Genomic DNA, 26,716 nt, shown 5'->3' with positions numbered 1-26,716 from the left:
GCTGGGCTCACCGCAAATCCTGCTGATCACTTAGATTCCACCCACACCTGCCTAAATAACCCAGAAAACCGCTAGAGGATTAGCAGAACGGAGCCTCCGGAGCCAAGCGCAGACGAGAGGCCCACGGAAGAGGGTAGTAAGGGTGGCGAGGCGGTGCGCGCTCCACGGACTGGCGGGAGGGAGCTGGGGCGGAGGGGCGGCTCACTGGCCAAGCAGAGCCTGAGTCTGGCTGGCAAAAGTGGAGGGGCCTGACGGACTGTGTTCCAACATCAAGCGCAACTTAGCGTCTGGGAGGTCATAAGTTAACAGCTCTGCTCAGAAAGCGGGAAGGCTGGATGACAAAGGGAGGGAGAGCTGCTGAGCCCCCAGACGGCAGAGCTCAGCTTGGCGGGGAACAAAGGCGCACGCCAGCGCCATCTCCCCCGCCCATCCCCCAGCCAAAATCCCAAAGAGAACCAGTTCCTGCCAGGGAACTTGCTCGCTCAGCGCGCAAACACCCAACTCTGTGCTTCTGCAGAGCCAAACCTCCGGCAGTGGATCTGACTCCCTCCCGCTGCCACAGGGCCCCTCCTGAAGTGGATCACCTAAGGAGAAGCGAGCTAAGCCTGCCCCTCCTACCCCCGTGCTACTTGCCTACCCACCCCAGCTAATACGCCAGATCCCTAGCACCACAAGCCTGGCAGTGTGCAAGTAGCCCAGATGGGCCACGCCACCCCACAGGGAATCCCACACCTAGGAGAGGGGAAGAGAAGGCACACACCAGTCTGACTGTGGCCCCAGCGGTGGGCTGGGGGCAGACATCAGGTTGGACTGCGGCCCCGCCCACCAACTCCAGTTATACACCACAGCACAGGGGAAGTGCCCTGCAGGTCCTCACCACTCCAGGGACTATCCAAAATGACCAAACGGAAGAATTCCCCTCAGAAGAATCTCCAGGAAATAACAACAGCTAATGAACTGATCAAAAGGATTTAAATAATATAACAGAAAGCGAATTTAGAATAATAGTCATAAAATTAATCACTGGGCTTGAAAACAGTATAGAGGACAGCAGAGAATCTCTTGCCACAGAGATCAAGGGACTAAGGAACAGTCACGAGGAACTGAAAAGCACTTTAAATGAAATGCAAAACAAAATGGAAACGATGACAGCTCGGATTGAAGAGGCAGAGGAGAGAATAGGTGAACTAGAAGATAAAGTTATGGAAAAAGAGGAAGCTGAGAGAAAGAGAGATAAAAAAATCCAGGAGTATGAGGGGAAAATTAGAGAACTAAGTGATACACTAAAAAGAAATAATATACGCATAATTGGTATCCCAGAGGAGGAAGAGAGAGGGAAAGGTGCTGAAGGGGTACTTGAAGAAATTATAGCTGAGAACTTCCCTGAACTGGGGAAGGAAAAAGGCATTGAAATCCAAGAGGCACAGAGAACTCCCTTCAGACGTAACTTGAATCGATCTTCTGCACGACATATCGTAGTGAAACTGGCAAAATACAAGGGTAAAGAGAAAATTCTGAAAGCAGCAAGGGATAAACGTGCCCTCACATATAAAGGGAGACCTATAAGACTCGTGACTGATCTCTCTTTTGAAACTTGGCAGGCCAGAAAGGCTTGGCACGATATCTTCAGTGTGCTAAACAGAAAAAATATGCAGCCGAGAATCCTTTATCCAGCAAGTCTGTCATTTAGAATAGAAGGAGAGATAAAGGTCTTCCCAAACAAACAAAAACTGAAGGAATTTGTCACCACTAAGCCAGCCCTACAAGAGATCCTAAGGGGGATCCTGTGAGACAAAGCACCAGAGACATCACTACAAGCATAAAACATACAGATATCACAATGACTCTAAACCCATATCTTTCTATAATAACACTGAATGTAAATGGATTAAATGCGCCAACCAAAAGACATAGGGTATCAGAATGGATAAAAAAACAAGACCCATCTATTTGCTGTCTACAAGAGACTCATTTTAGATCTGAGGACACCTTTAGATTGAGAGTGAGGGGATGGAGAACTATTTATCATGCTATTGGAAGCGAAAAGAAAGCTGGAGTAGCCATACTTATATCAGACAAACTAGACTTTAAATTAAAGGCTGTAACAAGAGATGAAGAAGGGCATTATATAATAATCACAGGGTCTATCCATCAGGAAGAGCTAACAATTATAAATGTCTATGCGCCGAATACCGGAGCCCCCAGATATATAAAACAATTACTCATAAACATAAGCAACCTTATTGATAAGAATGTGGTCATTGCAGGGGACTTTAACACCCCACTTACAGAAATGGATAGATCATCTAGACACACAGTCAATAAAGAAACAAGGGCCCTGAATGATACATTGGATCAGACGGACTTGACAGATATATTTAGAACTCTGCATCCCAAAGCAACAGAATATACTTTCTCTCGAGTGCACATGGAACATTCTCCAAGATAGATCATATACTGGGTCACAAAACAGCCCTTCATAAGTTTACAAGAATTGAAATTATACCATGCATACTTTCAGACCACAATGCTATGAAGCTTGAAATCAACCACAGGAAAAAGTCTGGAAAACCTCCAAAAGCATGGAGGTTAAAGAACACCCTACTAACGAATGAGTGGGTCAACCAGGCAATTAGAGAAGAAATTAAAACATATATGGAAACAAATGAAAATGAAAATACAAGAATCCAAACGCTTTGGGACGCAGCGAAGGCAGTCCTGAGAGGAAAATACATTGCAATCCAGGCCTCTCTCAAGAAACAAGAAAAATCCAAAATACAAAATCTAACAGCACACCTAAAGGAAATAGAAGCAGAACAGCAAAGGCAGCCTAAACCCAGCAGAAGAAGAGAAATAATAAAGATCAGAGCAGAAATAAACAATATAGATCTAAAAAAAATGTAGAGCAGATCAACGAAACCAAGAGTTGGTTTTTTGAAAAAATAAACAAAATTGACAAACCTGTAGCCAAGCTTCTCAAAAAGAAAAGGGAGATGACCCAAATAGATAAAATCATGAATGAAAATGGAATGATTACAACCAATCCCTCAGAGATACAAACAATTATCAGGGAATACTATGAAAAATTATATGCCAACAAATTGGACAACCTGGAAGAAATGGACAAATTCCTCAACACCCACACTCTTCCAAAACTCAATCAGGAGGAAATAGAAAGCTTGAACAGACCCATAACCAGCGGAGAAATTGAATCGGTTATCAAAAATCTCCCAACAAATAAGAGTCCAGGACCAGATGGCTTCCCAGGGGAGTTCTACCAGACGTTTAAAGCAGAGATAATACCTATCCTTCTCAAGCTATTCCAAGAAATAGAAAGGGAAGGAAAACTTCCAGACTCATTCTATGAAGCCAGTATTACTTTGATTCCTAAACCAGACAGAGACCCAGTAAAAAGAGAGAACTACAGGCCAATATCTCTGATGAATATGGATGCAAAAATTCTCAATAAGATACTAGCAAATCGAATTCAACAGCATATAAGAAGAATTCTTCACCATGATCAAGTGGGATTCATTCCTGGGATGCAGGGCTGGTTCAACATTCGCAAATCGATCAACGTGATACATCACATTAACAAAAAAAAAAAAGAGAAGAACCATATGATCCTGTCAATCGATGCAGAAAAGGCCTTTGACAAAATCCAGCACCCTTTCTTAATAAAAACCCTTGAGAAAGTCGGGATAGAAGGAACATACTTAAAGATCATAAAAGCCATTTATGAAAAGCCCACAGCTAACATCATCCTCAACGGGGAAAAACTGAGAGCTTTTTCCCTGAGATCAGGAACACGACAGGGATGCCCACTCTCACCGCTGTTGTTTAACATAGTGCTGGAAGTTCTAGCATCAGCAATCAGACAACAAAAGGAAATCAAAGGCATCAAAATTGGCAAAGATGAAGTCAAGCTTTCGCTTTTTGCAGATGACATGATATTATACATGGAAAATCCGATAGACTCCACCAAAAGTCTGCTAGAACTGATACATGAAATCAGCAAAGTTGCAGGATACAAAATCAATGTACAGAAATCAGTTGCATTCTTATACACTAACAATGAAGCAACAGAAAGCCAAATAAAGAAATTGATCCCATTGACAATTGCACCAAGAAGCATAAAATACCTAGGAATAAATCTAACCAAAGATGTAAAAGATCTGTATGCTGAAAACTATAGAAAGCTTATGAAGGAAATTGAAGAAGATATAAAGAAATGGAAAGACATTCCCTGCTCATGGATTGGAAGAATAAATATTGTCAAAATGTCAATACTACCCAAAGCTATCTACACATTCAATGCAATCCCAATCAAAATTGCACCAGCATTCTTCTCAAAACTAGAACAAGCAATCCTAAAATTCATATGGAACCACAAAAGGCCCCGAATAGCCAAAATAATTTTGAAGAAGAAGACCAAAGCAGGAGGCATCACAATCCCATACTTTAGCCTCTACTACAAAGCTGTCATCATCAAGACAGCATGGTATTGGCATAAAAACAGACACATAGACCAACGGAATAGAATAGAAACCCCAGAACTAGACCCACAAACGTATGGCCAACTCATCTTTGACAAAGCAGGAAAGAACATCCAATGGAAAAAAGACAGTCTCTTTAACAAATGGTGCTGGGAGAACTGGACAGCAACATGCAGAAGGTTGAAACTAGACCACTTTCTCACACCATTCACAAAAATAAACTCAAAATGGATAAAGGACTTGAATGTGAGACAGGAAACCATGAAAACCTTAGAGGAGAAAGCAGGAAAAGACCTCTCTGACCTCAGCCGTAGCAATCTCTTACTTGACACATCCCCAAAGGCAAGGGAATTAAAAGCAAAAGTGAATTACTGGGACCTTATGAAGATAAAAAGCTTCTGCACAGCAAAGGAAACAATGAACAAAACTAAAAGGCAACCAACGGAATGGGAAAAGATATTTGCAAATGACATATCGGACAAAGGGCTAGTATCCAAAATCTATAAAGAGCTCATCAAACTCCACACCCGAAAAACAAATAACCCAGTGAAGAAATGGGCAGAAAACATGAATAGACACTTCTCTAAAGAAGACATCCGGATGGCCAACAGGCACATGAAAAGATGTTCAACGTCGCTCCTTATCAGGGAAATACAAATCAAAACCACACTCAGATATCACCTCACGCCAGTCAGAGTGGCCAAAATGAACAAATCCGGAGACTATAGATGCTGGAGAGGATGTGGAGAAACGGGAACCCTCTTGCACTGTTGGTGGGAATGCAAATTGGTGCAGCCACTCTGGAAAGCAGTGTGGAGGTTCCTCAGAAAATTAAAAATAGACCTACCCTATGACCCAGCAATAGCACTGCTAGGAATTTATCCAAGGGATACAGGAGTACTGATGCATAGGGGCACTTGTACCCCAATGTTTATAGCAGCACTCTCAACAATAGCCAAATTATGGAAAGAGCCTAAATGTCCATCAACTGATGAATGGATAAAGAAATTGTGGTTTATATACACAATGGAATACTACGTGGCAATGAGAAAAAATGAAATATGGCCTTTTGTAGCAACGTGGATGGAACTGGAGAGTGTGATGCTAAGTGAAATAAGCCATACAGAGAAAGACAGATACCATATGGTTTCACTCTTATGTGGCTCCTGAGAAACGTAACAGAAACCCATGGGGGAGGGGAAGGAAAAAAAAAAAGAGGTTAGAGTGGGAGAGAGCCAAAGCATAAGAGACTGTTAAAAACCGAGAACAAACTGAGGGTTGATGGGGGGTGGGAGGGAGGGTAGGGTGGGTGATGGGTATTGAGGAGGGCACCTTTTGGGATGAGCACTGGGTGTTGTATGGAAAGCAATTTGACAGTAAATTTCATATATTAAAAAAATAAAAAAAAAGAAAATAAATTCGTATAAAAAATTAAAATGAGTTTTCCATTCTTCCTTGTGATATAGCTATTAATGTTTCATATAACAATATTTTGTCTCCACCCAGAATGTTCAAGTAAACTTGATTCTTCAGAGATATGTAGTCTGTTTCATGCACACCCAGAGCCACTACACATATTTTCTTTAGCATTTGTAGATTCGTAGATGCTATTTAAAAACAAAATTAACAGGGGCGCCTGGGTGGCGCAGTCGGTTCAGCGTCCGACTTCAGCCAGGTCACGATCTCGCGGTCCGTGAGTTCGAGCCCCACGTCGGGCTCTGGGCTGATGGCTCGGAGCCTGGAGCCTGTTTCCGATTCTGTGTCTCCCTCTCTCTCTGCCCCTCCCCCGTTCATGCTCTGTCTCTCTCTGTCCCAAAAATAAATAAAAAAAAAAAGTTGAAAAAAAACCAAAACAAAACAAAATTAACAGGTTACCAGTCTGACAGGATGGCTTTAATAGGGCCATGGAGACATAGTCATAACTTTAAGAAGTGACTCTAATGGTAGAAAATCCTGACAGGCCAGTGAAGCCAACTTTGGCAGGTGTTGCCCGCCATACCTGTTGGTGCTACCTCTTCTTCCTAAATGGGATGTATGTTTTGCCTGGGTTCTTTTAGAAATTGTTCTAGGTTCGGGTAGAAGTAAGAGATATTTAAAAAACGGCATTTTTTCCAAATGTAGAGAAATATGATTCTACCAGTGATTCCAAAGACAGCTTCAAGGAAGAGAGAATCTGGTCCATGATGGAAATCCCTTTTCATCTACTATCATCTTCCTCTCCACCATGCCTGTGCTGTACCCATACTGGACTTATTTCCATTTTATGAACCAGTCACAGTTAAGATTACTCCCATTTCAGCACATACAAATGACCATACCAGAGGCTGTATTTAACCACAAGGTGGATGCCTCTCCCCTAATACAGGTCACCAACCATTTGGGGCTTTCAACTTTTGACTCTACCAACAACTCTACAGCCTCCACTTTCCATCATAAAACCAAAGCTCCCACCCCCATGCCCCCGTCATTCTCTAGGTCTCACCTCCACCATTTTGGCCTTTCTTACTTACCTCTCCCTCACTACTTACTCTTCCCGTGTCTCTTCAGGTCGCGGGGGAGCTGCTGCCACACTGGTCTGGGCCCACTGTAGGGCAGTTGACAGCCCTTGCAAAATGCATTTTTCTGAATTGCAAACTATACTCTCAAGCCAAACACTGGAAATTTTCAGGTCATGCTTCAGTTCAGGGAGGGGACTGCCTTTTCAGCCACTGGCAGCAGTTTGATTTCATAGGACCACTTCCTCTGTTAGTGGGCACTACCCACTTCACTATTACCTGTGTGGATACTTTTACCAGCCTACTGCTTGCTACACCCACAAGGAACATTTTCATAGAGCAGATAATATTTCTTTTCTAAGTATGTCCTGCCCCCATTCAGCCCTCTTGATACCACTGACTCAGTTCAAGGATCTCATTTTACTGCCCTGGGCCCTCCTGCAGGACATCCAATGGAAATTTCACATCCCATACCACCACAGTCCTCTGGCATTATTGAATGTCACAGTGGTCTTTTAAAGTCTTTGCTCCTTAAGTGACAGGGCAACACACAGACTCCTAAATGAATTTCATTGCTGCAGGGACACTTTAAACTCTTGGCCATATGGCCACCACTCTCCTCACACCAATGGGCTTGTCTGGCCCTGCTGCCTGATTCTTATCACAAGAATCTAATGCCTTCACCTTATGGGAGATATTATTTACATGTTTTCCAACATTTTTGAGTCCCCTTCCTGATTTCAAACGTCAAACATCTTGCTTTCCAATATTCACTGGTGACCCAATGGGGGACAGGTGGTTAGTGATGATCCCCTGGTTGTAGGTAGTCCTGGCCCATTAGAAAAACAAAGACCCCCTCTACTGCTGCTGGGCCACACTTACCCACTTGATATGCAAATTCCAGCTGAAATTCCGAAGTTTAGTGGCTTCAGTGGATAGCTCATTTTTCCTAACCACACCTCCCCACAAGAAGTGAGACCCTAAAAGCCAATAAGGAGCTCAGGATGCCTGACACCAGAAATGTTAGATGATGGTGTGTTGTGACAGTCACAACACTTTGTCCTATCCCACTTTGGAAGAGGTTACCAGCAAGCAGCTGACCCACAATGGTCCCATAGTAAATCACTACGAGGAGCAGTCAGTGCACAGGCATGAGATTATAGCATACAGATGTTTGCTGCTGCTGGTCTTACTCTGTGCCTCATGTGCCATGCCATCTGGGTCATGGGGCTTTGCCTGGATCCCAGAGAGGCAACACTAGAGAGTTGCTGAAACTGCCTGGTCACTCACCTGAAATTGCACCCAGAGTCAGGGGAAGGCTAGTGTTGGAAGTCAGTTCTGGAGGGGCTACACCTGAAAGGACGCCACATGTGGATACTAGCTGGCAATTCAAGCCCTCTCTCTTAAATGGGACCAATGGCACAAATGCTTAAAGGCCACCAGCCCTGCCCAAATGATCACCAGCATCCTCACCTCTGGAAACAGGCCATTACACTGCCATAATTTCAATCCTAATTGGCTGATAGGTGTATGCAGTTCACACCAATCTCTGGCAAGACAAGGCCAAACATCAAACTGCCAAGCGCATATCACTAAATTTTCTTAAAACCATGGCTATACGTGTGCCTCCAGCTGTTCTGTTCAATGATGGAGACTCATGCCTTGGAGGAGAGCACCACCCAATCATTTGTGAGGTGCATCTCTGAGGACCCCCAAAATTTATTGAGAATTTGTGATAAATTCTCCTGGCAGGGCAAGCAAACCTTAATCAGGGTGTTTTAAATCCATGAGACCCTGTTAGACCTCTTGGCCCCTCAGTCCCCCTCCTAAGTGGCTTCCTGGAAGAGCCACTCTACTATGGCATGGCTCCCTTTGACTGTGGCTATGCTGGAGATGGCAATGCCCATGTCCACAATGGCATGAAATCTGAGACATGACCATACCAACAGCATGGGACTTGAGGATTCTGGACATGATAGAACCCTAGCCCATGACACCCCAGGACACAGCCTCATCCTGAATGCTATCTCTGTGACCTTCTCCTGTAGCAGAGATGACATCCAGGAACACATGGCAGTTGATGATGGTGAATACTCCTCGGGACTTGGTTGTGAACTGAACAGAATTTATTTATCAGAATCCCCTGCTGTTGATCCCCATTTGGCATAGTTAGCTATGTTTATCCCAGGCCCCCTTGCTTGCTACTTGACTGTGAGGCAGGCTGCTCTCTGCTGTGCCTTTAAGCTTTGGGAAGCCAAGGTATGTGTCCAGTCTTACCACTTTGTGGGGCCCCTTTAAACACATCACTCAATTGCTTGCTGTCATCCCACCTGTTAGATTGGTCCATATCATGCATCCTACTAGGAGTTAGTGATTTTAATTTCTGTTGAGAGGACCCTTCCCTGGCTGGAGGTGCACCTGGCATAGCACTCCCCACTTCAAGAATAAAGCCACAGGGTTACCTTCCCACACCACCCTTCCCCATAGTCACTGCTCAGGGCTCCATAATCTCCCTGTTAAGCCCTCTAATAGTCTTGTTTGTTAGTGCATTTCTTACTGATTTCTTAATACAGATGGTTTTAGATAACGATGTGGCTTTAGATTACTTATTGGCCCAGCAAGGAGGTGTATGTCCTATAAAGGCCACCTCCTGATGCATATGTATTAATAATTCTGGACAAGTTCAGACAGCCCAACAGGTACAACTATCTTATCCAAGGGCTTTATTTTCTTGGCTGGACTGCAACAAATGAGGGGAAAGATTTGACAGGATTTCGAACTGTTGTTCGTTGAATTATATTGTTGTTTGGCATTTATGCTTTGTTCATATGTTTCACGTGCTGGGTGACCAATCCATGTCAGCAGCTTTTATTATCTCTGCTGTCTGGACAGTGCCCATGAGTTTCCCTAAAGACTAAAGTCTAGGCATTGAGGGGTCACTTGTGATGTGAAAACAGCTATTTTGAGTTGCTGCCCAGGGATTTCACAGTATGACAACTTGCTCACACCCAGGGTCTGAAATTCAGTTTAGGATGCCCACCATAAGTTCCTGCTTGACTTTTACCAGGGCACCTTCTAAAATAACCACTTAGGGTTAGGCCCATGAAAAGTCAGTGACGAGCATCCTGACCACCTTGTAAGAGATGCTTGCTACCCCACTCTTGATCTCCTGCTTACTGGTGACCTGGGACTGAAGACAGCCCTTCCCTGGGCTCATTGCATCACCTCCCTTCTGGGATCTCTAAATAATAAATCTTGTGGCTGTACTTCGTTTGTGTGGGTATACTGAAATTGCATCTTCAATCAAAATGACTCCCGGGTTTTCATGGCCCCAGACTGGGAGGTCAGATATTGAGAGAGCTACCTGTTGCCCCTGAGCTTGTGCCTCTTCATTCAGCAGGTCAGTCCTGCATATTCATACTTCAGCACATTTGCTCTGGCTTCTCAGCACAATTTATGGTCAGGAACACTTGATATGTGGAACTTCTTTAGTTCTATTTTGAAGGTAGGATCCTGCAGACAACATTTTTGTTTGCTCTGCTGGGCTCTGTGACTGCTTTTAAAGCATTTCAGCTGATCTTCTTTATGGATGAATACAGCTAATAAGTGTAAAAGGAACGGTAGCTATAAAAACAATACCAGTGGATGCTAACCACCATTGGATACAGTGTTGAGAGAAATAGGATATTCACACAAAGTATCCACTCGCAGCAGATTATAGAGGGGAAAATGTACTTTCTAATTAAGAGATGGGGAGGTGATGACCTCCACCAAGTGTAAATTAGCATTCCTGATAGCAGAATGACCTGGATTGTGTGCCAGCTGCAATGCAGCCAGATATCAGAGGCATCACCTGGGGCATTTTCTAGTAACAATGTCTAACCTGAATTTCATCATCAAGAACAAATTGGATGCAACCAGAATGTGGGCTGTTCTGTGAAATAACTGGCTTGAATTTTTCAAAAGAATCAATATCAGGGAAATAGACAACAAAAGAGAACAAAATGGTTTGGGCCACGGGTACTGATCCAGATTTATAAGAGACAAAAGAGACATAACAAAAGGCAATGCAAGGATCTTTACTGAGTTCTTAACAGGAAAAAAAGCAGCTTTACAGGACATTATTGGGCAAGTTGGGGAAGTCTGAACATAGATTGCCTGCCTAGTGGTGTTCTAATAAGAGAAGAGAATGTCCTTACTTTTAGGAAATATCAACTGCAGTATGTAGGAGGTGAAGTGTCACAGTGACCTCAATTTACATTCTGATGTTCCTTTAAAATATTATACATTTATTTGTAAATAGAGGGAAAGGGTGGGGAATAGATGCAGCAAAATCTTATTCCTTGTTGAATCTAGGAGAATGTTTATAGGTGTTCTTCACACTATTTAAACAAAAATTCACGTAGGGGCACCTGGGTTGTTCAGTTGGTTCAGCATCCGACCCTTGATTTTGGCTCAGGTTGTGATCTCAAGGTTGGTGGGTTCCAGCCTCGCATGGGTTCCAGTACCACATCAAATACAAGATATATTTGAAAAATATTTTGTCTAGTTTTTTAAAAGGACGTTCTATAACTATTGGCTTGTTCAGGGTATTTGTTTCTCTAAACATACAATTCTGTCTCTGGCTATGCCTAATATAAACTTTAAAATATTGATGGCTTCATAGTCATATTACCTAAAGTTCTAAGAAGTCTTCATATGCTGTTTGACCTTTCTGCTGGTTCTTTATAAATGAGGTTTTAATTTTGGAGTTGTGAGTTTGTTTTCTGTGGGGACACATGTCAGAGTCCTATGTGGTCTGGTTGTGGGCTTGTCTGTCTGAGGTTTGGATGTGCCCCTGTGAGGTGGACCAGAGCTATTTCTAATTTGTGACTTATTTTTATGTTAATTTATTGTTTTGCGGTTGCTGGGCCCAGTGGGTTGTAGAATTTGATCTGTAGCACAGACTCAAGCTCACAAATATTTAGGGGACACTTGTTTCCATCCATAACCCACGAAAACATAGTCAAGCTTCCTCACTGTCTCCTGGTACAGAGAGACAAGTTTTCTTCAGAACACTTATTTTTTCAGAATATTTTAAAGAATCCAAGTTCACAACAGGGCTGTTTATCTTCAGTTCCCTCAGGTCCCCTCTTCTGACCTTCACAGGCGAGGAGATGGGCATTTTCCCCACCACACCCAGCAGTGGTCGGTGCCCTGCTACACCAAGCCTTTTTTCCCCTGGGTACCTTTAAATGTCCTTTTTTCTTCCTCCATGCTCAGCTTCACATTTAGGTGGATGGGGAAGCAAGATACATCCCTGGCCCAAAAGTATGCTTGTTGTATGTAATAGAATTTCTTTGCATTGGCAGGATTTTTCAAGCAATTTTGTTTGTTTTGTTATTGGAACCAGTTTATTAATCTATTATTTTTGGCTTAAGGGAAGAAACTATTATTCTTTACACCAGCAGAAAGGACTCCCCTGGGTTTTAAACTTTTAAAACTTCTTACATTGATTGAAAAATTAAATAACATTTATTTAAAAACCAAATCCTTCTTAAAAGATCATCTAAACATAATAAGTTCGGTGAAAACAATTTCCATGACACAGGAAAATAGTGGTGCCCTGGAAATCTATAAACAAACTAGTTTCAGCTTCTTGATCTCAGGAACCACATTCCATTTATCTCAGGGCCTCCACAGTGCTGGTCTGATAACTGGCACAGAGTGGGATCCTGATTTTTGTTATTGTCATTAACTGACTTTAAATGTGCTTATCTATCAAATCAATTAGGAAGACACATCTTTTTCTTCCTGAATCACAGCTTGCCTTCTGTGCGACCTTAACCCCAACAGCATATCATCATTGATACTACTTACAGACAAAGCCCCAGCCTGTGTATTTCGTTGTGGGAAAATGGAATTGGCATGTGGTCAGCTCTCCTGTGCACTGTGAAGGTGGGAGTTTCCTTCTGATTTCAAGCCCTCTGGGTCCAACCTCAATCACAGCTAAGCCAGTGGAGGCATGCATGAAATAGGACTTGCCCAGGACACTAGCCCATGAGTGCCCCCCTGCAGGCCCCTAGTTCCAGTCCCCTGTCTTGGTGGAATGTGAATGTGTCCCTTTGGGCCAGGGATGTATCTTGCTTCCCCATCCACCTATTTACTGCATTCTGACACGACTTTGTTGGGCTCCCAGGCAAGGTGAAGGGCCCAGGAGCCCACACTGCCCTGTAGAGCAGCTTTCAGGAGGTTACTGGGGGTAGTAGTTAACACTACTAGTGCCCACCTGAGGGGAGAACTTCAGCTCTGGAATGTCACAGAATTGACCTGATGCAGTTCACTCACTTGATCGTGCTGGCCACACAGGGACTGTCTCCACCACCCAAGTTCTGGCATCTCGGGAAGGGGTGGAGATTTCAGTAACGGGACAACCTGTTACTGAGGTAAAGGGTGAAGCTTTCAGAGAACCTCTGAGCCTCATTTATGCAAGATGTGGGTTATGCAAGATGCCCTGCACTACCTCAGGCTCCCGTTTCTCCTGTGGCTTTGGAATGTCACAACTCAATGTCACAGCTCCCTGGCCTGAGGCTCCAGAGAGCCTGCACATTGCCCTTCCACTCCCAGAACTAAATGTCTATGGTTGCCTAGCCTGAACCTTTTCTGAAGATAGTAAGTTAGGAGGAGAGAATTCTTTCTGTAGCCACAGAAAGGCAAAGAAGGCCTATGGTCATCCCTGTAGGCTGCTTGCCTGGGCTCCTGAATCTGCTGCCACTGTGCCCTTCAACTTTTTCAAAACAACGTCCATTGAACAGGCAGGGAAATCTGGCTCAGTCATGACACCCTTGGCAGAGAACCTGAGACCTAAGTGTCTTGGTTCGTCTGAACCCTGTTTTAGGATGGTCTCCGTTATTTGACAGACACAGATTGGGAGCCTTACTCTGTGCAGGTAGACCAGCAGTGTCTCCCACTTGCAGGGAGGGGAAAGACCTGGCAATAGTGTGCTCAGAGAGAATTTAAGTTAATTCTGAGGAAAGAGTTATACTTTAATCCAGTAAGGCCACCATAGGAGCAATGGACAGAGGCCTTGGGAAATTTGGGACTAGGGGCAGAAAAGTATCTTTTTTCTCCTTCAGATCTTTGAAAAACAGATTTCTCCTTTATGAGCTGTAGAAAGTAATCGGCTTTCATTCCATCTTCCTGACCTTGCTTTATGTTCTCCTTGAAGGAAACTAATCTGGTGATTCCATATAAGGACTTTTGGGTAATACTCACAGGATTCCAGGCAAGTGGTTTTATGAGACCTTGATCGTTGCTTTCTATTTGTTGACACTCGATGACTCTGCTTATTTTAGGCTTTTCTTGCAGGATTCTTTGTGATTCTGAAGCCTCAGATGTGTGTCACAAACAAGGACAGGATGTACACTGATCCTGTCCCTCAGTTCCCTTGATATAGGACCCGCTAAGGTAAGTCGAGCATCAGGCTACATCTAAATGCTTAACAATGGAAAGAGGAGGTGAAAGAAGTAGCCAATGAAAGCCCTGGTCATTATCTCCAGCAGATCTCACTGACAACACAGACAGACCTTTGGTTCCAAACTGTTTGCTATATGGCTGTCTATTTTCTGGCACTGGTAAACTATTTTGGAATTACAAATTTGGAATTACAAGGAAGAGTAATTCTATGGCATGTGCAGCATCACTTTCCCTGTATATCTGTAGTGTGTGCTAATAATTGATCAGGAAACTCTTTCCAATGAACCGAAATGTGTCCTCAGAATCCTTCTTAACATTTTTCAAAGAGTTCCAATTGATAATAGTTGGCTAAAAGATGAAACCTTTTGCCATTCCTGGTTTATGATGTTCATAATGCTCTGATAGAATATAAGTCAAAGGTTAAAAATGCAATGGATCTTTAAAATTTGTTTAGGATTCCATTTATTGGTAATTGCAAAGTAAACATTTTTTGTTTTGTTTTGTTTGTTTAATTGAACTACCTGGGTGCCTTACACAATTCTATTATCATAAAATGTCCTTACACATGGTTATCTTGCATTTTCAAAATCTGTTTGTTTTAATTTATTTCACAAAGTGATAGCTACATTTGCTTATGAGTTTATGCTACTCACAGTTTAAACTGCCTTTTTTCTTTCTCTGATATTTTCAAGGCTTACATGTTAATATTTGCCCTCTTATGGAAATTACCATGCAAGGAAACCATGGGCCCCCAAATGAATTAAGTCAAACAATAAGCAGCTAACACTCATTAAAGGCTCAAATATATTGGGCTCAATTTCTAAGTGCTTTACTTGTGTTACTATAATTTTAAAGTTCTTACCATAGCCATGCCGGAGAGATAGTATCATTTTTTTCCTATATTACAGATAAGGAATTTTGGGGAATCAAATAGCTATGTCCTGGGTTAGGAAACCATAGGGAACACATTGCAAAGCAGAACACTGCTTTCTGGCCTTGCTGAAAACAGCAGACCATGCTTCCTTACCTAGTTAATGTATATCTAGGGGGCTCTCACCTCACTTTTCTATATGTGTTGGAATGTCACTTAGATCATGATGGATTTCTGTCTTTATTGTTTTCTATCAATGTCCCCTACCAACTACCTACATTACAAAATTGGGTAATTCCCCCTTGCAAAGCTTTTCCAGTGTTTTCCATGGGTTGAAACGGCAGTTTCTTCTTGGCCTTCTCAGCAAGGCCTCTCTCAAGGAGGAATATGGAAGCTTGTCTTCGGTCTCCAAGGACTCTCCCTTGGGATGCCTTTTTAACCCACTGGAAACAATTCAGACTGAAAAATTTGGGAAGGAAATGATCTCCTGTAACACTACATGACCTTATTAAACAGGGCAAATGGACAGAGGTACCCTAGGTCTAGGCCTTCATGGCTCTAAATCAGGACCTGGACCCACGGGCCTCTTGCAGAGTGTGTTTGGTCAGGAACAAGGCCAGTAAACTCCCTCCTGATATATTGGATAATAATTATCTAAATATGCCACCTCCTAATAGAACCCAGTTGCTGGAGGAAACACAGGCCATCCATAATGAAGGGGATGCTGACTTTCTCCTACTGTTTTTAATAAAGGTGAGGGCCTGTCCCTCATTCATTTCCCAGGTTAATGGCTATGATAATTGGAGCCAACTGTGGTTAGTCCACCTCAGGATGGCAACTTTAAAGAATATTCCCAAGCAGCTGCTGAAACTCCCTTTGTTTCAGGAAATTCCCTGTCTTCTCTAGCCTGACATGGACTGCCTAATTCCACTAGTTGGTGGAAAACAAACAAAACAAAAACCTGGTGCCTGCTCCTCTGTCTGAGCTGACAAGGTTTAGAACCAGGAGTCCTCTTTCTCTGCCTTCTATTAGCACCTCACATCTTCTGCCTTCCCCTCCCCCTCCTCCTGTTTCTGTACCACCTGGGGTGCTCCCTGCATACTGGCTCCTCAGTGCCTCAGGCACCATACGTTCCTCCTCCTATCCTCAATGTCATGTAGCAAAGAGCACCCCCTTGGACCAACTACTTCAGATTCCCCCACTGGTGTCCCAGGTAAAAACTTCCAATGGGAACAACAAATTATCTTTTAATGTGTTATTTTATTTTTGAGAGCAAGAGACAGAGTGTGAGTGGGGGAAGAGCAAAGAGAGAGAGGTACATAATCTGAAGCAGGCTTCAGGCTCTGAGCTGTCAGCACATAGCCCAACACAGGGCTCAAACTTGGGACTGATGAGATCATGACCTAGGCCAAAGTCAGATGCTTAACCAACTGAGCCACCCAGGTGCCCCTAACAAATTAACTTTTTAGTGGATACAGAATGTATTGGATGTTTAAGCTAATCTAAGTTTGTTGGTTTGATACAGACTTGTTTATCAGCATTAAATAAAAAACTTTTTATTCTATCTTGGTTTGCTAAAGGCCAAATAATCTCATGTTATCTCTGTTGTAATTTGTTAGCAAAAGGATGACTTAGAATAATAGTTAATTCTGTCTCAAATTTTTCATGGGTAATTGAGATAGCTTTCAAAGTCTTTGGTAACCTAAAACTTTAAAGTTTTATTTGCACCATAAATGGGATTGAATTCTTTGGATATCTAATAAGATAAAAAGCTAAGGCACTGATTAGTAGATGTAGGTTTGTGCTTATTGCAGAACAACCAAGTCTATTTGGGTCTGGTAAACATGCTTCATGCTTTTTTAAGATTTTACTATGGAAAACCTTCTTTGTGCTTACTTGATAAATTTACCTTCTAAAAACTGTTGTAACGGTTCTCAATTGGTTACTAAGTTTTCATTGGAGGCTAAGGTTTCTAAGAGTTAAAATTCTGCTAAGTGTACTTAAGACTGATGGAAATAAGGAAAGCAACTCTGTATGTAGGCAAGTAGGAGGTATGTAAGAAAGATATAAGGAATGAAATACATTTTTTACTAAAGGTAAAAGAATGTAATTTTGTCCTAAATGAGACTGGTTGTTTGGAGAGAAATGACGTGGGGCAAAATCTGAATGCAAGGAAAGTTATAGAAGGTTCATGAAAGGAAATCTTTGAAAATAAATTTTATGTGTGGTCAGGATGGACCAAGGTTGGAATGAATGAATTTTAAAAGTACACTGGTATAAAATTGGAATTCTGCTTTCCCCTCTATTCAAATTACAAAGTTTTCTTGGACTGTGATCTGCTCTTAATAAGAAAATGTAAACAAGGTGTTTTCTTTTTTCCTTTTTTTGTCTGCCAGGAAAACCAAAGCTTATGTTTTGTGTTTTTCAGGTCTTTGATGACTTATTTAAAACTTCTCAGTGTTGAAGGAGCTAAATTTTGCTAACAACTAAATGACCTTACTGGAAAAGCTATTATAGAATGTACACATGCCAGTTTAAAAGAAATGCTTCATAAACAAAAAAGGGGAAACCCACAGAATTCCTCCCCTTGGAATTCACTACGTAAAGCCTTATACACTCTAATTTTTTAAAATTGTGTTTTCCAAGGACTCACAGCTGCCAAACAGCATTTTAAACCATCTCCTGGCTCGACTCCATGAACCAAGGTTTTACTCAAAGACATACAAGGCAATAATTCTTGGAAAGAACCTTATGAACTGATAACACGGGGAAGGCAATATGCACATGTTCTTCTCCCATCAGGACCACACAGGGTGCCTGCCCATCTGATTATAACCATATCATGAGTTGGAAGGATCAGCCCTTCACCTCTCTTTCTCCCATGGCTAATTTATCCTTACAAGGACAATAGAGGAGACCATGCCTACGAACGACCAAGGCAAATGATGTCACCTGGGGACAACTTAAGAAGCTTGATCAAAATGCCACTGAAGTCATGCACCATGTTGGAGCACCACCAACCCCAGAAAACAGGTTTTTAGCATATTTAGCTGTGGTTTCTCAAAACTTGGCTAAGGTAATGTTTTTCTTAATATTTCTCTTTATCCAGACCTCTATTGCTTTTTCATCATTTCATTGGGCTAATATCATAGACCCCCCCCTTTCTTTAAGTTGGTTACATTACTGGTTAGTCGTGGCTCTGCATCCCACCACTAACCATTAATGATTCTTTTTGGACTGGAGACATCTGGCTTCCGCCAAAAGGCCCTCTTACTGAATGGAGAGATTGCTTAAAGCTGAATACTTCTGTTCCTTTTGTGTCACCTTTCCCTCCTATTTGTATAACCACTATGAACACTTCTGAATGTTTAAAAATCACAGCACAGATATATCTTCACTACATGCCTAAACAAAAACTATAAAACAAATTTGACATTCATTTCAGTAGCCTCTTTTGCTACATACACCTCCACCAATGATTCTTATCCACCTGCCCACCCCCCATTGATCATTGCCAGATAAACAAGATATGGTCCCCTAGTAGTTCTTCAGTTATCTGGCAGCCCCTGCCAGACCTCACTTGCCAATAAAAAGGAATTTTTTCAAAATCTTACTCTCATTAACTGGGGTCCTAAAGGACACTTAACCTCAGCAGGCAAACCTATTAGGTTTTCAGAACCTAGCAAATCTTCCATCCTTTGGGCTGATGGCAGACTTTAAGTCCAATATTAAGAATTGAAAACAAAGTTTCACATAGCCCAATGCATAAGACAAGTTATGGTGTCTTAGCCTCCCCCCACCTTTTTTTTTTAAACATTTTTTTTAACGTTTATTTATTTTTGAGACAGAGAGAGACAGAGCATGAATGGGGGAGGGTCAGAGAGAGGGAGACACAGAATCTGAAACAGGCTCCAGGCTCCGAGCTGTCAGCACAGAGCCCGACGCGGGGCTCGAACTCATGAACCGCGAGATCATGACCTGAGCCGAAGTCGGCCGCTTAACCGACTGAGCCACCCAGGTGCCCCCCCCCCCCTTTTTAATACACTCTCTCCCATAGGCATTATGCTAATAATAACAGTACCTATTATATGAATTTCACACAGAATGTCTCAGACAGCGTCATGATCTGTATATCTCATCCCTATGTTTTCATAATTTCCACTAAGCTTGTTAATATAACATTTGCCAACCCATATTATGTTTTTGAAATACCTCCTCTGGCTTGGTACACAGCCTGTATCAGCCATTATAATACCAAACTTCCTGTCTCACATATGTGTATCTTAATAAGACATCCTCAAATTTGGCTGCCAGTAAATTTAACAAGGCCCCGGGAAGTTTCCAATGGCTTCACTGAATTAGCCCAAGCCATTTCTAAGTGGAGACCTAAAAGATTTGTTGGATGGCTCATTGCCTTCCTTATCTCATTGGTTATCATCTTAGCCACAGCCTCTGTTGCAGTGGTCTCCCTGACAGTCTATCCATACTGCTAAAGTAGTCAATCACAAATGACTAATATCACCAAAGCAATGATTACTCAAACACAGATTGATAACAGTATCATGCAGAAACTGCAAGCTGCAAGAACAGCACTCAAGCGTATGGGGGACCACCAACAGACACTTGTTGATCAAAATATACAATGTGACCAGCAACACGACAAAATTTGTGTCACTTCCTTATAATATAATACGTCTTATACTCCTGGGATTTAGTAAAAAAAAAAACACCTACAAGGATCTTTTTCCACCAATTTACAGTCTGAGATGAATGCTCTGTCTTCCCAGCTGCACCAACAACTATTAGATATTCAACAGAAAGCACAGATACAAGTTGAACAGGAGTTATCTGAAAATGTGGAATGGTTGAATCCAACCAACTGGTTCCATGGCCTCAATTTATGTATTTGGATTTTTGGAGCTGCTTGTTAATCTTTTTTTAAATTTCTCATAGCCCTTTGAATGATCTACACTGTAGTGGCCTCCTTAAGATGTCATCAACAACAACTTATTGCCCTCCTCAGCTCCCATGAACAAGAATATTCTTCAACCAAAAAAAGGGGGATATGTGGGAAATCAAAGAGCTATGTCCTGGGTTAGGAGATTATAGGGAACACATTGCAAAGCAGAACACTGCTTTCTGGCCTTGCAGAAAACAGTGGCCATGCTTCACTTCTCTAGTTAATGTATATTGAGGGTTTATGTCCTGCCTATGCTCATAAATTCCTTAGAGCATATTATTGCATGGAATATTTTATCTTGTTTTAACTTGTTTTTCTGCACGTTTTCAATATGTTCTTATTTGCACATAGACCACTGACTTATTGTTTCCCTAAATGTATGCTTAATGAATATGGGAGCTTGAGAGAAGCTTGGGGAAACTTCCCTTAGCCTCCCTCTCACCTCTCTTGTCTTGAATGGAGTCTTGAGTAATCCTTTCTGCCATCCTCAGCTTTGCTGGTCAAAGACAAAAGCTGAACGCACAAGGAATCCAAGTCCTAGAGAGCTTAAATAACCTCCCAAAGTCACATTGTTGGTCAGGGATTTCCTGTCAGCCAAGGTTGGAAGCCTCTTAACCACAATACCGTTCTTTCCACAGAGGAAAGAGAGGTTTCAGCTCTAAAGGAGATTAGTTCAGTGCCAGAATACTCACTTTGAATAGACAGAAACAGATATATTAGATCTATTGGATTTCCCGTACTTTTGTTTTTATTTTTATTTTTATTTTTTTTGAGGGAGAGAGAGAAAGAGAGAGAGAGAGAGAGAGAGAGAGAGAGAGAATGTGCACATGCACACACCTGCACACGAGTGAGCAAGCAAGTGGGGGTGGGGCAGAAGGAGAGGGAAAGAGAATCTCAAGCAGGCTCCACACCCAGCTCAGAGCCCAACTTGGGGCTCGATCTCATGACCCTACGATCATGACTGAGCCAAAATTAAGAGTCAAATGCTTAACCGAATGATGCACCCAGGCAACCCCAATTCTCCATATTTTGAAAGAATGACTTTAGATTATGAAATTAGAGTAGTAAACATAACTTTTTTTAATGTTTATTTTTGAGAGAGAGAGTGTGAGTAGGAGAGGGGCAGAGAGAGAGGGAGGTACTATGGAGTTTTTTGTCTGAACTCTATAGGTAGATAGATGATCTTTATTTGTCCATCCATGCATCCATCCATCGTCCAGCAGATAGTTACTGAGCACCTTCCGTGTGCCAGGCACTTCCTGAGTGTTGGTGTGGTGGGATGAAGCTTCTCATCTGGTGCAGGGAGACACATAATAGCAACATGATGAATAAAATTGTAGCAGGTGGTATGCTATGAAGAAATAAGGAGAGTTAGTGATGGAAAGCAAAGAGGTCATGGACAAGAAGCCAAGAGTCATAACAGATGCTCTCTGAGTTGGAATTCAGGCCTGAAGGGGTCAAGTCAGTGAAAAACCTTGACAGGGGAATGCCAGACAGACAGAACTGTGGGTTCTAAGACTCAGGGCTTTATCTGCCCTTGGAGCCAATAGAAGGCCTGAGCCTCCAAGTGTGCTGACCGGGAGCAAGATCAGAAAGGTAGGTGGGATCAGCTTAAGTAGGCTTTGAGACCTAAAGTGAGTATGGGTTTTATTCTACATTAAGATGGCCTTTTGAAGGGCTTGACTCCCTTGCTTACAATCAGGGCTCTGATTTACACCAGACAGGCTTTGATTTACCCTGGCTGCTGTTGGAAAATAGTTGGTAGGGGACAGGCATGCCAACAGCAAGAGCATCTCAGAAACTGTTCTGCAGTCAAATAATTACTGGAATTTGTTCAGCCTTGGAGTAATGCTACAAAGGCATTAGTTTTATAGACTTGTTCTAGAGTCCAAGGTTCAACAATGTACTCTGGCTAATGCTGTTACAGACCTGTGGTGTCCATGGGGGAGTGAACCAGTCACAGATCCCAGCTGCCTTACCTTTTGGCCCCTTTTCAGTGGATACACCTGTTGGGAGTATTGACTTACCATTTGGATACCTGCAGGGATCATTTCTTTCTCTCCACAATAGAAGTATTTTCAAGGAAAGCCAGACTCACTACTCGGTTACATGCGCGGGACTTCACACGATTTCATCATTGGTGAAAATAAACTCAATTGTGTGCGACCACAAAAGGATTAAAAAATTGTTTACCTGATCATGAAGAAGTAGAGGGCATGTGTAAGTGAGCCTGTGAACAGATACACAGGCTATAGGGAGTGGGCTGCAGGGGCTGCCTGCTGACTTTATTTTTCCTTACTGGTAAAGAGGAAAAACATAGTTGAGTAAAACTCATCTCTCAGAAAGGGAGAGGACTATAATTTTAGTAAGTTTGTATTTGAAAACAAAACAAAACAAACCAAAAAACTTTCTAGAGGAGAAAAGTAAACTTTTCTGAGAGATGGAGTTGCATTCCCAGGAAACTTATTACCCCAACTTGTATTTCCTAAATAGATTCTTCTGTAATTACTGAACTTCTGAGATCAGGGCTATGTCCCATCTGCACTTCCCCAGTACCTATTATTTGTTCTAGTTTGGAGAGGAGGTTATAGGACAGTGTATAAGAGAGGGAGTTAGCAGAGGTGGATCCTAGAGGTGTTCTAAAGGAAACTTGGGATTTCAGAAAGGGTTCATTTCCCTTCAAGGGGGGACTCATGATTGCCAAGTTCAGAGGCTGGGTTGGGCAAAAGCACCTGGATATGGCTCCAGAGTTGAACTGGAACCAAAACGGCCTTGGCTGGTTAGACACTCATAGTCGCAACATGGAGACATTTCCCAGGAATGCTATAGTTAGGACTCTTTCCTAACCAGGCAGGAAAATGAGCTCAATGTCTCTCCTGGGTGGCTTAGAAGTGCCTGGCCTTCAGCTCTTGGTGTGTGCAGCTGAGAACCAGTCAGCTCAAAAGAGTATAGAAATAAATTCAGACACATTTGTTAAAGGTGAAGAGAAAACATTGCTTCTGTTGCAATCATTAGCAAGATACTGTTGCATCTGTCCGGACCACCCCCAACTTAGTTTCTGGCCAGGATCTTGTTATGGATTGAACTGTGCCCCCCTAAATTCACATGTTGAAGTCCTAACTTTCAGTACTTCAGAATGTGACTGTATTTGGAAATGGGGCCTTTAGTTAAAATGAAGTCATTAGGGTGGACTCTACTCCAATCTGACTTGTGTCCTTAAAGAAGAGGAGATTAGGGTGGAGGCACACACAGAGGAAAAACCATGTGAGGACACAGCAAGATGGAGGCCATCTGCAAGCCAAGGAGAGAGGCCTCAGGAGAAACCAAACCTGGTGACACCTTGATCTTGAATTTCTAAGCTCTAGAACTGTGGGACAATAAATTTCTGTTGTTTGAGTCACTCAGTCTATGGTATTTTGTATGCCAGCCCTAGAAAGCTATAGACATTCTTTAAGACCCAGCTGAAGCTTCCCTTTCTTTGGTAGTTTTCCTTGACCTGTGTTTCCTGATTTAGTCTGTTTTGTGCCTCTCTCCTCAGGTGACTGTATAATTTACACCTAATGGAGTGAAAGGAGCTACTTTTAGCAACTCTCACAGGACAAGTAGATTTAAACTTGTTATTTACTGGGCAAATGGAGGATATGGGGTCATCTCTCCCTCCCCCATGCCCCCATGACACTTTGTGATTTCATCTATGAAGCATGCTGTCAGTAAGTCTCCTAATGAACATCTATCTCTCCCTCACCAATAGGACGATAAGCTTCTCAAGAGCTGGATTGTGACTTGCTGACTCTGTGCCAGTCACTGGAACAGTGGCTGGCACATTGGTAAATTTGTTAACATTAATTGAAAATTGAAAGCAAGAAAAAAAATGGGCATTGACTTTTGAATGTTCCCTCTCTGTAAAGAGAGATTTCCTACCATTCTTACTTTTTGTTTTTTAATATTTATTTTTGGGAGAGTGCAAGCAGGGGGGAAGGGCAGAGAATGGGGACAGAGGATCTGAAGCAGGCTCTGCACTGACAGGCTGACAGCAGTGAGTCGGATGTGGGGATCAAACTCGCGAATTGTGAGATCATGACCTGACCTAAGTGGGACACTGGACCCACTGAGCCACTCAGGTGTCCTACTTCTTTTCTAATTTCATACTCTAATAAACTTTTCCCTGCAGTTCAAAAAAAAAAAAGGAAGAAAAAATTTAAAAGCACAAAGGCAATATAGGATGGAAAGTAGCCTTTCTCTCTTCTGTTTCTACTCTCAGCTCTTTTCTCAGAAGGTAAACAATTGTCAATGGTTTCTAGTGCATCTGTCCATTAAAAAGTTATGCATGTATGTCTGTAAGTCTGTCTACATCTATCTCTCTATCATCTATCATCTCTATATGATCTATCATTTCTCTGTTTTATTTGGTTTATCCAGAAAAGATCATCTTAAAAACACTGCTTAGTACCTTGCCTTTTAAAAACTTAATACAGCTCATATATCTTTTGATATGAATGCTTACAAATATTTATTCTCATCCATTATTTTGCACAAATACTCTTTATTCCATTGCACAGATGCATAGTTTATTTAAGCAGTCCCCTAGGCTATAGAGGACTTTTTTGGATATATGTTTTGAAAATTTTCATGATCAGATCTGCACTGCAAATTGTAGGGCAGGGGAATGTACATTTAAATTTTTGATAGACACAAATTTCCTCCCAAAACAGGACTAGGATGAGCATGTGTCTCCTTCCCCATATCCCTTCTGGCACTTGGTGTTCTCTAACTTTGTGATATTTATCAATCCGTGAGGAGAAACATACCTCATTTGAATAGAAGCCTTTTATATCCAAGAAAGAGCAAATATCCTGCACATAAATTTCAATATTGTTTCCCCAGTTTGTCATTTGTCTTTTAGCTGTGACATTTCTCTCCTGAAAGTAAAATATATAAATATTTACATATTTAAATTTGTCAATATTTTCCTTTATGGCTTCTGGGTTTTGTGTGCCATGCTTTGCAAGATCTTCTTTATTCTGAGATTCTAAATAGATTAACTCTTCAATTCCTTGATTTTTTAAAAATGTTTAAGTCATTTACTCATTAGGAATCATTAGGAATTGGTTCACTTTAATAAGAAGACTGTGGTAGGATGTTAGCTTTATTTGGTTCAAGGGTGAGCCCCTGATTTGAATACAGTTATTGAAAAATGTATCTTTTCTCCACTGGTTTAAAATGCTACCTTTATCATTATCTAAATTTCAACATGAATTTGGAATTTTCTCTTTTATTCTAAAGGTATATTTCTTCTTTATTGTAGAAGAAACTTTTTTATATATTATCATGATATATTTTATTTCATTAGACCTACCTCTTTCTTATCACTTTTATTTTTTAGCATTTCCCAAGCTATTCTTACAGGTTTATTAATATTTTTTTGGTCAAATTCTCAGAAAAAAAAGGAAATGTAAAGGAAAAGGAATCCCCCCAAAAGAAATTGCGATAATATTTAAAATTGTAAAACTGCATCAAACTTTTGGTTAATTTATGGAGAATTGACAGACAGATTTCAAAATTGAGTCTTTCTATCCAAGGGCATGGTGTGCTTTAAACATTATTTCAATCTTATTTAATGTCTAGAGATATTTAATACAAATTACATCAGTCATGAATATTTATAATATTAAAAATCATTGCATTAAATTCTACAAAGTGAAAATTAAGAAATTTTCTGTTTCATGGTAGAATTGATCACATCTTTCTCTGAATTTGGGAAATCACATAGATAAAAATAAACAAAAGTATATAGCAAGAATAAACTTGGGTTCTTCAAGCACAGGGTGGTAAATTTATTTGGGGAGGGGAATGGATATAGTAGGGCCTGTTGTGAAGTGCAGAGTCTGTATACAATCTCAAGGCATTCAAAGTAAAAAATACTTTTTTTTTAGGAGAAAAATAGATTGTTTTTCTGAGCAAGTAAATAATATATGTTTGTAGTTGTCTCACAAATTTGTAGTATATTATGACATAAGGAAGAAATGGTAATCACTCAAAATAACACCACCTTCATACATTTCCATATCCTTATGTACAATCAAATGTAAGTATTCTGTATCTATAATTACATATATATAATGTATCTATCCATATTTATATTTACATATGCATATATATTTCTTTATATATACATGATATAGAGTTTTATATAGGCATCCTTTTAGAAATGCAGTTAAAATTTTTTTTTAATGTTTATTTTCTGAGAGGGAGAGACAGAGTGTGAGTGGGTAGAGGCAGAGAGAGAGAGGGAGACACAGACTGTGAAGCAGGCTCCAGGCTCTGGGCTGTCAGCACAGAGCCTGATGCAAGGCTTTAACCCATGAACCTTGAGATCATGACCTGAGCTGAAATTGGATGCTTAACCGAATGAGCCACCCAGGTGCCCCTTAAAAATGCA

General features: G+C 41.5%; 1 protein-coding gene across 1 annotated transcript in view; it reads right to left on the bottom strand.

Annotated features, from left to right (window-relative positions):
* Positions 1 to 14,461, bottom strand: part of LOC132663679 (sulfotransferase 1C1-like) — a 50,227-nt gene extending 35,766 nt beyond the window's left edge. The window contains exon 1 of the mRNA XM_060610174.3: positions 14,246 to 14,461. The gene's annotated coding sequence lies outside the window, so the exon portion shown is untranslated. The remainder of the gene's footprint in view (positions 1 to 14,245) is intronic.
* Between the last annotated feature and the right edge of the window lie 12,255 nt (positions 14,462 to 26,716).

Source organism: Panthera onca, chromosome A3 (assembly GCF_046562875.1).
Source record: "Panthera onca isolate mPanOnc1 chromosome A3, mPanOnc1 haplotype 2, whole genome shotgun sequence".
Taxonomy (NCBI): domain Eukaryota; kingdom Metazoa; phylum Chordata; class Mammalia; order Carnivora; family Felidae; genus Panthera; species Panthera onca.
Note: the sequence above shows the minus strand (reverse complement) of the source record. Positions and strands in the feature narration are given on the sequence as shown.